Below are 13,227 nucleotides of genomic sequence, written 5' to 3'. Positions count from 1 at the left end.
TTCCTGGGTTGGTTTTTCCTTAGATACATTTTATAGAGCTGTCAGTCAATGAGGCCGGCTCATTCTTCTGAGCCACACTGGATGATCCTGGGTATTGCAGTACCCTTTTAATCTCAATGATTCAATTGAAATGAATGGATCTAGTGGCAAAACAGCACTTTTTAAGGTTGCAAAGCTAACATTTTAAAAGGCATTTTCGGTTTTCAACACAATTCTGCTGCTTTGCTCCATGTTGAATGTGGCAGAGCCCACTGGCATGCTCCTGCAGTGATAACTCTGTTTTCACCTCCCCTGACTGTGTGTGCAGCTTTTTTTGGCTGTGACCCAACTCAGTTTTGAAGATTTTGACGCGCACAGGAGTCAGCGCATCCATTTTAGGCTGTTTCACCATTTGGGAAGTGATGCAGTGGGGCACATTGGAATGGGTCAAAATATCCCAAAATATGCCTCCCCTAACACCATCCATTGCGGCGTCCCGCAGGGCTCTTGCACTACCCCCACGCTCTACAATATTTTCACCCTCCCGCTCTTCACCGATCTGGACTGTCGTAACATAGCTTATACCAATTATGCTGATGACACGCAAGTACTACTCCCCCTATCCGGTACTTACGAACAAGACGCTGCAGCCCTAACCAAAATCTACACAGCTATCCAGACATGGATGGCTGCCAATGGCCTCTGCTTAAAACGGGGACAAAACAGAGATCCTCATAGTAGGTACCAGGGAAACTCTCAACAAGCTCCCACCACAATACACAACCATTGACAACTTCACCATCAGTCTCTACAGCTGTAAAAATCTTAGGAGTATACCTTGACTCCTCACTATCCATGTCCCGCCAGGTCAATGCTATATAGCCTCCTCTGCCGCACTCGCCACCAAGATGATCAATGCGGTCAAGCCTTTCCTCTCTACTAAAAAATGCCTATCTATCGCCAGAGCCACAGTAGGCACCAAATTGGACTACTGCAATGCCTTATTCCTGGACACCTCAGCATAAAAACCTTAAACTTCAATTCACACAAAATAATGCCCTTAGGGCAAATCTGAGCATCCCCAAAAGGGAACACAACACTCAAGCCAGGAAAGATGTCCACTGGCTACCGGTAAAAGAACACATACTCTTCAAATCTCTGGCTATTACACACAGGTGCCTCTCTTCCGATGCCCCACCCTACCTATCAGAAAGAATAGCCCTCAACTCGTCGAACAGACCCACCAGATCCCACCTGTCCAACCAGTTCCACGTACACACCATCAAAAGAACCAAAGGGGGAGGGTCCAGCTTTCAACACTTGGCGCCAAAAAAACTGGAATGCACTGCTCACTACACTAAGGAACAAAACTTTCTGCACTACCTTCTGCAAAATGTTGAAAACTATACTGTTCTGTTAGATCTAACCAATATGTATAAATACGTTGTTCAACTGTAACCTAAGCAACAGCTTAACACACGTATGCTACCACTGTCTTTTCTACTATATACTGTACCCTGTTCACCTTTGTCCTGGACTGTGAAGTATTCTGTAACAGCGCCACAATGCCCCAGGGCCGTTGCACGCGTTATAAATGCAAATAAATAAATAAAATAAATTTGGTTTGGTGAAGGGGGCCCTAAAGGTGTTGGTGCCCCGGGCCCCAAAAGTGCTTAAGATGGCCCTGGATGGGACTTAAATATTGGGTTGGGGGGGCTGTGGCGCTTGGAGAAGATGGCCGCCTGATGTTTTGCTCCGCTCCGTGAGGCACCTTTGTTCTTTAATCCTGCCTTGCTGTCCGCATAATACTTCTACCTGACCACCCACTCGGCTGCTGGAGGTACCGGGCGTGTGCTGCCTGAATGCCGCCCTCCGACTCGCCCCCGCTGCGGAGCTACGGCCTGCTGGAGGCAGGCCGGGAGCTGGCGCTGCTCCGGCCCCTCTCCAAGTTCCAGGGGATTGCGCCTGTGGCCCACGGCTTCGGGGCCTGCGTGGGGGAGGGGCGCTGTGCCACACTGTGCTGCCCTCTACCGCGGGACCGCGGCGGCTCATTCTGCGGCGTCGGCCCCCCCGCTGTGGCCCGGGAGCTGTCATCAGAGCCCTGAGCGTCCCGCTCCACTGCCCCCCCTGGGCGGCGTGCTGCCTTCTTCAACCCCCTGGAAATCTTGTTGAAGACCAGCCTTCTGGACGTCCCCGCCTTGGGCTGCCACGGTGAGTCGCTCTGGGCCCCGGCCTCTTCCACACCCGCCTTGCTGTGACAACTGATCCAGGCTTGCTCCTCCTCACTCCCGGAGGACTCGAGTGACACCTGGGCCCCCATTGCACCGGCATGTGCTGCAACGGCCCTCTGACTCCATTGCCTGCCTGCTCTACCTGGTGCACTCGCCCCCTGTCCCCGGGGGGAACGGCGGACACTGCTTGGGGGACTGGATCGCCGCGGGGGCTGGGCTCCCTCCTTCCTAGCACCCTTTGGGTGCTGGTGTGCCGGCCCGGGGTCTGCCCCCTTGACATTGAGGCCTTCTGTACTTCCACAGCGCCCGGGATGGCTGTTTGTCCCCCTTGTGGTGCCCTGTCCTCGCCTCCGCCCGGCCCCAAGATCCTGGCCGTCTCCTGGGCTTAAGCCCACCCTTTGTCGGCACCATGACAAAGGGGACTGGAAAGAAACAATCCTCCATCATCATGTTTACAAAGATCCCAGTGGGACCGGTGGCGGAGACATCAGGACAGGAACCATCTGCTTCAACTTCAGAACTCCCAGAAAATGATTGAATACATCCGGGAGGGGTTCACCACACTCCATAGCAAACTGGACGAAATGAACGGCACGATATCATCCATCAAGGCACATATGGAAAGGACCGACGGCTGGGTTGCCGAGGTCGAGACACGAGTGAGCACCACCGAGGATGGCTTGAGTTCCCTCCGGGCAGAGGTCTCCACACTCTCTGCCCGTCTCACTGAGGTGGAAAAGAAAAACGAGGACCTTGAGTCTCGCTCGAGATGCAACAACCTCCGCATTATCGCTGTACCGGAGGATGGTATACAGGAACCCATGGAGGACTACGTGGAGGGCATGCTATTACAATTGTTGGACTCCCCAAAGCTCTCCCCACAGTTCGCAATCGAGAGAGCCCACCGGGAACTTACGGCAAAACCCAGACTGACGGCACCACCATGGCCTATTATCGCCAGAGTCCTAAATTTCCGCGACCGTGACACCCTCCTTAGGGCGGCGAGAGCCTAGGGAGAACTCCTTTTGGGCGCGGCCAGGATCCACCTATACCTGGACTTCTCGGTGGCGGTCCAGCGGGAGTGCAAAACCTTCCTGGCGGTGAAGAAGAGGCTGCGAGATCTGCAGGTCAAATACACCATGCTATATCCCGCCAAGTTGAGAATTGAACATGCAAACCGGGTGTACTTTTTCACGATCCCTGAGAAGGCCTCCAGGTTCATCGATGAACACTTCCCTGGCTGAATCATATCTGCAATATACATTGTTAATGTGTTGTTCCTTGTCATGCTTGTTCACGAACTGAGACATTGACTCACTACAACATAGTCTAACTGTTGAGTGGATGTTGTTTGGGACCGTTCTAGTGTTCATCTGCTATCATAACATCCGCTTGATACTTGTTGTTGTACCCACACATCGTCATGATCCGATAGAGAAACCACTCATCCCGTTTTTGTGCAAACTGACTCCCTATTGTGCTACCATGCCTTGCTACCGGGAGGGGTCCCTGCCCGGGTGGCACTTGATGCCACCACTAGGCACCATGTTTATCCTTCTATTGCCTCCCGGCTCGGAGCATCGCCGCCAGGCCAGTTCACAGGCCTCCCAGGCGTTGATGCCATTGGTTTGGATTTGGTTGTTTGGTTACGGGGTTACCATTCCTCTGATTGGGGGAGGGATGTGGGAGGGGGTGGGGGGATTTGGGTTTTATGTTAAAGTCTTGGTATCCACGGACAGGGTAGAGTACAGGGCATTATGGAACCGATGGTATTGCAGATCTAAACACGCTGTACACCGTCCATGGGGGGCAACACTCCATCTACTTGCAACTCCTAATGACTGCCCCGGGCCCATTGTATGAGGACATCTTAACATTCATGAGCTGGAATGTGCGGGGGCTGGGTAACCATAAGAAAATGAAAATACTACAGCTCCAAGACGAGCGCCATGGGGTTAAAGTCCTGTTCCTACAAGAAACACATTCTTGCACTGAGTATTGTGAAAAGTTTGCTAAAATATTGGGCCCTCAGAGTTATTATACCAACTAATCTACCCAAAGCCATGGGGTTATGACCCTAATTCACAGGAGCCTTAAGTTTAACCCCATAGCTACATTGATCGACCCCCAGGGTAGGTATGTATTACTCCATGGTATCCTGCAAAGCAAGGAGGTGGTCTTGTTAAACATTTATTGTCCCAACGTCGACGATCCAGACTTCTATCTACACCTCACATCTCTCCTTGATAGTTTCCGTTGTTACCAATTCTTTGGGGGGGTGATTTCAACACAATATTCGATGCAGACCTTGACAGATCGGGCTCCAGACTCTGTCGGCTACCTAAAGCTGCTTATACTACACTCTTGTCTCGCCCTTGTGGATGCATGGAGGTTCCTTTATCCCGACTCTCGTTTTTAGTCCCTCTACTCCTCGGTGCACGACTCCTACTCCCGAATCGACAGGTGGCTGGTGTCTGATATACTCATAAGGAGTGTATCTTGCCTAGCGATCCTACCCAGAACCCTTTCTGACCACTCGCCGTTGACAATCACCCTGTGCTGGGGCCCAGACCGCGGTCGGACCAGACACTGGAGAATGAAACCACACTCTCTTCTCGACCCTGTTGTCAGCTCCGAGTTGGAGTCGGCGATCGAGGAATTCTTCGAGATCAACACCAATACGGTGCCCACCCAGACCACCCTTTGGGAGTCCTTTAAAGCCTATTTCAGAGGTAGTGCCCTGTCGAAGGAAAACGGCATCCTTAAAACTATTCGAAGGGAAATTACCAAATGTGAGTCCACACTGTCCGCACTGGAAGCCCAATGTGCATTACACCAAACGCCTGAAATCCTTGCGTTAATCGGTGTAGAACTGGACATCTTCCGTTCCTTTGCGGACCGCGAACTGAGGTTTCTACACAGCCCGGGTCTTGCGAGGAAATATGGCAAGGGTGAACACAGGGGCCTGCGCACTGCCGGATCCTCGGACATAGTTTCCCTCTATGCCGACGACGCCCTCCTCTTCATCCGCTCCCCGGATACTAATCTGGCCCCGATTGTGGAGGACATTGTCTTCTTTGGTAGAATCTCTGGTCTCAAAGTGAATTGTTCGAAATCCACCCTCTTTCCACTTACTGCCAGCACACCCCCTCCTGTTGATACCCTGGGATTCACGTGGGTCCAATCTGTCTTTACCTACCTAGGCATTGTAGTGTCACGTCAGACTGAACAGGTCTTTGAAGAGAACTACCAAAAATACCTCCCAAAACTCACAGTAAAGTCACAGGGCTGGAGCAAACTCCCGCTCTCTCTGGCGGGCAGGATAGGGATATTGAAGATGGTGGTACTGCCCCAGCTCCTGTACAGTTTCGCCAACATTCCACAGTGGCCAGGTAGCGGGTTCTTCCAGGCGTTGACCCGTATCCTTAACACCTTCCTCTGGCACTCGGGCGCGGTCCGGCTTAAACTCAAGACCCTAGCTGTCCCAATGGAGGTTGGCGGCTTCGGGGCTCCTGATTTCCTTAAGTACTGGCTGGTGGCACAACTCCAATATACCGCATACTGGTTCAACACATCAGATCCCCCACCCCATGTCAGGCTCGAAAGGTTATCAGTAAACGACCGTGACATCCGTTCCTTGGTAATTACACCCATGCTGATGATATCTGACTCACTCGACCCGTCGACCTGCACGTCACTGGCCCTATCAAAAACATGGCAACTATTGGGCATCACCCATGCTTTCCATGGTAATCTACCACTTTGGAACTTCCTCCCAGAGGTCCCACAGGTGCCTCTCTCTATTGTTCGCCGATGGGCTGAGGCGGGGTATGAATTGCTCCGGGATGTCTTTGATCAGGGCAATTTCATAGAGTGGCCTGACCTCCCGCTCTCCCTGAGGCGAAGACCTTCTGTTTGGCTCCAATACCCATCCCTGTGGAAAATCCTTAAACACAAATACCCGAGCTTCCCGGCATTACCACCTGATGAATCTGCAATTACGGAACTCTCCTCACCCTCCCCCATGAGGGGCAAAGTCTCCAGACTTTACACCTTAGTGCAGACCAGATCCCCCCCCCCCCCAATACTTTCCAAATTGAAACACACTTGGGAGGCCGACATTGGTCTGGAGATGTCCGACGAACGGTGGGCCCATATGTGCGCACGCATTCATGGGGTCTCCTTCAACTCCTGCTTCAAACTGATCCAATTCAAGGTACTCCACAGGTACCACTACACCCCAATCAGGTGCACCGTATCTAGAATTGCCTCTCCCCGAGATGCCCTAGGTGCGGCTGCGACGACGCTGACTATATACACATGATTTGGTCCTGTCCCCGCCTTACTCAATTCTGGGGTGCAGTATGCTCTACTATGTCGGCGATCCTTGAACACCTCATCACCCCATCCCCCGATGAAGTGTCTTTTTCATGACTTCCCAGAGCTCCGCTGGGACTCCAGGAAACTGGCTGTCCTCTGTATGCTACTTGCAGTACGCTCTATCCTACTCTGTTGGCTCCGGCCCGCCACGCCTACACATGCACAGTGGCTCAGGGCGGTCACATGGGCTTCGGACACCGAGGAATCCTGGGCGGTACAATAACCTGCCCACTCCAGACCTAGAGATATCTGGTTAAAGTTTCGCTCATTTATGACCCATGCTGATACGGACTCAGACCCTGCATCTCCAGCCCCCTATTTCGCCTCTCCCCTCCAGACTCCTGAATAGTTTCCTTCCTACCACTGGACTTACCTCACATGTATCCCCCATGTGTATAAGCTGTTTTTTATATATGCTCTGTGTATCTGTACTGCCTGTTTTGTTTTGATTATACGTGCCCTGTGAGATGCTCACCTGTACCTGTGCTACCAAGCTAAATAAAAAGAAGTTTAAAAAAATATATATATTGGGTTGACTTTTCTCATGGCAGCACTGTATGAGCCCTTGTATTCATGTCCATTAAGGTTGCTCAGCCTTAAGTTAACTTTCCTGCTAGCCATCACGTCTGAGTAAGATCCAGGCAGGTCTGTTAAGCCTCTTTCACATTGTATAATGGCTTGCATCCTCTTGTAGGTGTGTGACGGAAGCGGCCTCGGTTCTCACAAGCAGTGGTGCTTTCCTCTGAGGTTGCAGACTGTTCCAGTGAACAGCCAACTTTGTGCAGGGTACAGAGAGCCTGAGGCCGTGGTTGTGGAGTGGTGCAGAGGTCCCTGTGGTTCCGGAGGAAGCCAGTGAATTCAGCTGGAACATTTAGCACAACCACATACTAGAGCCTACACAGCACGACTGAGTGCGATGGCAGTGGATGCTGGGCAATGAGGATCAGGACTGGCAAATCAAGTTGGGCCAGTGAATTGCGAGGGCCGTGGTGTTGAGGTTACTGCCCTGTTCTCTAGGCTTTGTTCTGTATATTTGGTGTATATATAATGCACCTCTTGCCCTTTTTAAAAATGTATTAGTGTCAGCCTCATTGTGAGACGTTATATTTGTGCTGCTGCACAGACTAACATTAATTCATGTACGCGTTATTGCAGCATTATTGCAGCTTGGTCGTTTGATAAATTGAGATGCCGTGTGGTTTACAAGTCTGAGTTCCCTTGCATTGATGTTTAAACTTCACCTCTTTGCGAGTGGCGCGCCGGTAAAGTGAGTGTTTACACAGTTTATTGCTGCCTGTGGCTGGAGAAGCTGTGTTGAAAGAAGGAGTTTATACAATTTTTAGATCTGCACTATTTTATGTTAATCCACTCCTAAACGCTGTGACAAGTGAGTGCATAGTCTGCTGTAGTCTGCGGAAGTCGGACAGTCTCCCCCCCCAATCCTTTGGGGTGTATTAGCGCACTGACCTTCTACAAGTGATTCTGCAACGAAACTCCTCTGTTCTACTGTCCATTGGGGCATTGGTGAGTAAGCATTGCCTGTATATTGTTCATGGCTGTTGGGGACTATTAAAACTGGCATTATTAACAGCTGCCACTGCGAGCAAGTGTATAAGTGGTGCCGTCAGACGTTGCAGTTTTGCTATTGGGAAGCTGCTGGGGCTAAACAACATCTTACTGCAGTATCTGTGCTCGCATACAGACATTGGGAATATTTGGAATTACCCTGGGAGTTTGGAGCACGGCTACTTTGTTTCTTTTTTCATTTCCTGTCTCAGTAGCAACTGTGTTTAAGAAACAATTTGTACTTTAACAACCAAATAAGACTCAAAAACAAACTTAAGTGCTGAAGCGCTGAGTAAGCACTCAGCTTTGTAGCTGGGTTCAGTGGCCTTGAACTGCGAGGGTTGAGCGTACCTTCATACTATCTTTCTTTTGCTTGGCAGATTTTGAAGGTTGGTGCAAGTAGTTATGGCGGGGCGCTCTGCTTACTCACTAAGGAGTCAGACGACCACTATGGTCCCATCAGACACTCCTAACCCTGTACCCGTATGGGGCATAGTGGATGGACTAATGTGCTCTCCCAATGATCAAAATGACTCTGCTATGGTGAGTGTCTTCGAGGACAGGTAGATATCAACTTTACGACTGAATTTGGGAGAACCCATTCTGGACTTGACAATTTGAACTGACTTAAATGGTTCAGCTACCACCATATCTCAGAGACACTATAAGGTTAATGGCATACAGCAAGGTTTCATGCCACTTACTCCAATATCTGGCCATAAAATTACGGACTTTTTTCCGAGGTCTGGCACAAGCATGGAAATAAGACCCCCTACTGTTGTCACGACTGATCATTCTCATGTTCATGATCAGAGTATGGTGAATTTGGCAGTCTCCCTTTTGGATCTTGAACCGTCTAAAGACATGATTTCTATTCAAGTTCAGTGCTTTATCAGGGAGGACCAGGATCTTCTATTCTGGACCAGTCTTGCCCTGGAACACCTACAGCTCTAACTGACTTAATGTCTAACAGTAAGGAAGTGCTTTCCTATCAGCGGCACCGAGGCCCCACTGCATCACACCGTATAGGGCATGGACGAGAGGATAAAGCTGTCCTCGCCCTCTATCTCGGTACTAAATTCTGTCCATAGGGCTTTTCTCTTTGAATGGCAATATTAGAGATGAAGTCAGATCCCATACACTCATGCTGAGCAAAATTAATATAAAAGTTGAATTGTTAATGTTAATAACCATTTTAACGTGAATGTGCCCCAGGCGTGTCCTCTCAATTCACAAGAGTTGTGTTGGCCCGATTCCTCTTGAGTCGGCCTCTTTTGATAATCGGCTATTACCATCTAAACTTGATTCACAACTGGCTGACCTGATTTTTGTCTCATGTAGAGGACCTCACAGTCGTAGCAACAAAGGTCACTGACTTGCCTATTGAGCCAGCGTGCTTGACTAGTAATGGGGTGGCGGAGTGTGCAGAAGCAGAAATTGGTGTGGCTTTTCAAAAATATAAAAAAAATTTGGTGGGAAAGCAGGTTATGAAATCAAAAAATGTTAAATGTAAAAAACATGGAAAGGATTTTTTGCCAAGAAAGTTCCTGCGCAATCTTACCCTTCAGGAGGCTATCTCCCGTCAACCAGATTTAATACTGGCTAGAGAGCTAGTAACTTAGCCCCCCCTCTTCACCCACAACAGAACCTTGTAGTGCAGCCATAAATACTGGGATTACTGGTAATACACCAGCGCAATGTGATCAAAATGACTCGATAGCTGTTATTGAGAGATGTACTTCACACATGGCAGTGTAAACTGGCCCTATTATTTCAGATTTAGAGCTAGTGAAAAAGGGTTTCAGTTTAGACCATAGAAGCATGGTTTCAGTAGCCACACAGGGGGAACAACTTGAATTGAACAACTGGTCTCTGTTTCCAGAGGGAGGCTGAAAATGTATTAAGAACTTAGCCTTATACTCCAAGGTGGCAAAACATGTAGCTGTCCATCGTTGTAGTGAAGGGCTGGGACCTGCCCAGTGCCCACCACATCGGCTGGCTCTATTCCCTTTCCTGGCTGCACTCTTTTCGATAAACTGGTGACTAAGGGTAACAACAATCCCAACTTTGGCAGGAGGGCTGGTCTGTTCCCCAATGAGGACCAAACAAATGGCAAACATTATATGGTTATAAGGGGTTCTGATAAGGACACAACTATATTGAGAGGGACCGTGAGCAAACAACCCGGAAAGGATAAAATGGGGTGGAAAAATGAGCACCACTTAAGCACTAATAAGGAGTCGTGCATGTTGAAAAGGGCAGAGCACATATCAACACATAGGGGTGACCAAGTCCTTAAGCTTCAGATCATCAGTTTGTTTCTGGGTGAGAAGGAATTATGTCTAAATTGATTTAATATATTGACAATCTTTGATGAAGCTGTGAGATTGAGTGATCTCGCCCAGGGACATAGATAGTTAAGCTTTGCAACCCCTCCAGAACTGATGTATGCATTTTCCACATTGGCTCACGTTTAATATATGGCATAATAATGGAGTCCGGTGACCTTAGACAACTTGGTTTTGAGCTGAATGAATTTGACAATGGGGGCTCCTCCAATAAACCACAGAGTAGCTCTGAAGGTACAAATAAATATTTGTCTCTGTGATTAACAATGTTGGGGGCTATAGACGTGTGGAATTTTCACAACATAGTAGCACCCAGCAAAACACTGATGATTGGACTTGGCTGGCGAGGGCCATTCAGGGATCAACAGTCTCAAGTCACATCAAGGAACTTTTAGTGCCCCCCCCAGCCTTAGTGTAATTTCTTTCCATACAAGAGGCCATGTTCACCTACTAACATTCACTGAGGCTGTGGATTTATTAAAATCGCATAACTGGATTTTGTTTTCACCCTGAGACTTGGCTTATTCACTGCCCGATCTTAGAAGTATATCTTGTTTTTTTGAAAAATGCCGATATAGGCGTTTGTGGCCACCCATAGGGAGGCCTTCTTGTTGCAATTAAATACTGTTAGGGCTTGGTGGTTACCCAAATATCTTTCACATTGCTTGGTGGTCCGATTAGTTGATTTATCGGTTAGTAGGAATGGGTCGACTATTAAAGTACTACTGATAAATATTCATTAGAATGAAGGAATTTGTGAGATGGATATATTCCTTGCTGGTTTAGCAGCAATTGTAACTAATTGGAAATCTGATCATGTACAGGGATTGGCTCTCTTGGCGGGTGACCTAAACTCGCACTCCCCTTTAATTGATACTGATGATGATTTTATGCATTTTAGTTTCCCAAAATCTGGTCAAACGGGTAAAGAGCAAAGAGGCTCAAGAAGATCTACTACAATATACTCACTGGGTCTACAAATGACAAAAGGTGCTGTCTCTGGTGATATCCTGAGTCAGCCGACATGGCACTGGGGAACATGTGAATCTGTTCTAGATTTTCTTTTTTTGACCATTTACTGTTTGACTTCGTGTCATGTCAACTGAGTGGAGTAACCATCATATGTTCACTCTAGAATTTGATTCTCAGATGGGAGATGGGTAGTTTGGTTCTCCTGTGGGCCTATCACTGAATAGTGGTAACCGTGTAAAATGGAATGACGGCTCAATTGAACATGTGAATTGTAAAATGAATGCACTGATGGCTGAAACTCAATATGAATGGAAGCTTTTTTCCTTTAATTTAGTGAATATTGTTTAGTCAATATCTGATGTTGTGTGTCCTGTCTTTTTGGGTAAGCTTGGCCGACAATTGGCCAAAAAAAAGGTGGCTCTGGTGCATGCTTTTAATATGGAACTAGTACAAGCGAAAAAACAATTGAGATCAGAGTTAAGACAAATTGAAAAGTGTGTTTTTGACAGGGTGCTCAATATTGGCTAGGTCAAGATACAAAAACATTTTAAGGAGTCGGCATGCTCAGATTTTACAACGTTATGCAGAGTATATGTTGGGACGATTATGGGATAAAGATTTGGGGGCCTGTTGGGAAATAATAAACAAGCTTGACCATGGGCCTGCAGCTTGTCAGATTAACGCAGTCGCTAAGGGTGATTGGGTGGATCCCTTCTCGTCTCTTTATTCTTGTGTTAACAATTCTGCTGAGTCCTTGATCGCCAATATCCAGCTTCAGCTGCTTCAGATACAAATGTGCAGAGAGCGCTGTGCGTCCATGCGGCAGACTCGATATCCCTTGACAAGCCTCCATCTGGAAGATGTCATCGAAGGTATATAGAGCATATGCAGTGCCTATTGGCTTCTGTTCCGTTTTTCCGAGTAAGTTTTCGCTTTGTGAACCTCATGGCTTTCTGCATTTCCCTGGTGCCACAGGCTCATCTGAGAATGAGATCCCTTCAATGGGCTCTCAGGACACAATGGTCTCCATTCGCAGGCAATATGTCGGACCTACTTCAGGTTCCAAACAGGGTCACGCAGGGTCTCCTGTGGTGAGCCTGCGAGGACAACATTCTGAAGGGAGAACACTTTTGCCAACCATGGCTGGAGAGAACGGTAGTCACGGAGGACTCACTCACGGGGTGGGGAGCCTACACCAACAATCTGACAATTGGCGGTCGTTGGTCTCCATCTGAGTCAAAACTAGACATCAACCTTTTGGAGCTGAGGGCAATCGGACAAGCGCTGAAGGCTTTTCTGCCCTCAGTACGGGGAAAGAATGTCCTGATAATGATGAACAACACAGTGGCCGTGTACTACCTCAACAAGAGAGGTGGTGTAGGGTCACTACCACTGTGCAGAGAGGCAATGCAGCTCTAGTTCTGGGCAAAACGAGAAGGAATCTATAGTCCTAGCCGGAGAGGAGAACACAGAGGCTGACGCTTTGAGCAGGCAGAGCAGTCTCCACGAATTGGAGCTAGCTCATGAAGTCCTTCAAGAGATATTTGTCCTTTGGGGAATCCCTCAAATGGATCTGTTTGCGACCAGTGTCAACCAGAAGTGGGAACCGTACTGCTCCAGGGGATTTCCACCAAGAGGAGCTCTAGGGGACGCGTTTGTGGTGGACCGGGAGTTTCCACTCCTGTATGCATTTCCTCCAGTCCATGTCATTCCTCACATGATCAGGAGGCTGAGAAAGTTCGGAAAATCCA

The 13,227-nt window shown here is 48.6% G+C and overlaps 1 protein-coding gene across 2 annotated transcripts in view; it reads left to right on the top strand.

Annotated features, from left to right (window-relative positions):
- The window catches only part of LOC138567392 (E3 ubiquitin-protein ligase RNF216-like), a 2,013,370-nt gene that overhangs the window by 1,544,433 nt on the left and 455,710 nt on the right, over nucleotides 1-13,227 (top strand). The window lies entirely within an intron of this gene.

The sequence above is a fragment of the Ambystoma mexicanum genome, chromosome 2p (genome assembly GCF_040938575.1).
Source record: "Ambystoma mexicanum isolate Mex_15411 chromosome 2p, UKY_AmexF1_1, whole genome shotgun sequence".
In the NCBI taxonomy this organism is placed as follows: domain Eukaryota; kingdom Metazoa; phylum Chordata; class Amphibia; order Caudata; family Ambystomatidae; genus Ambystoma; species Ambystoma mexicanum.
Note: the sequence above shows the minus strand (reverse complement) of the source record. Positions and strands in the feature narration are given on the sequence as shown.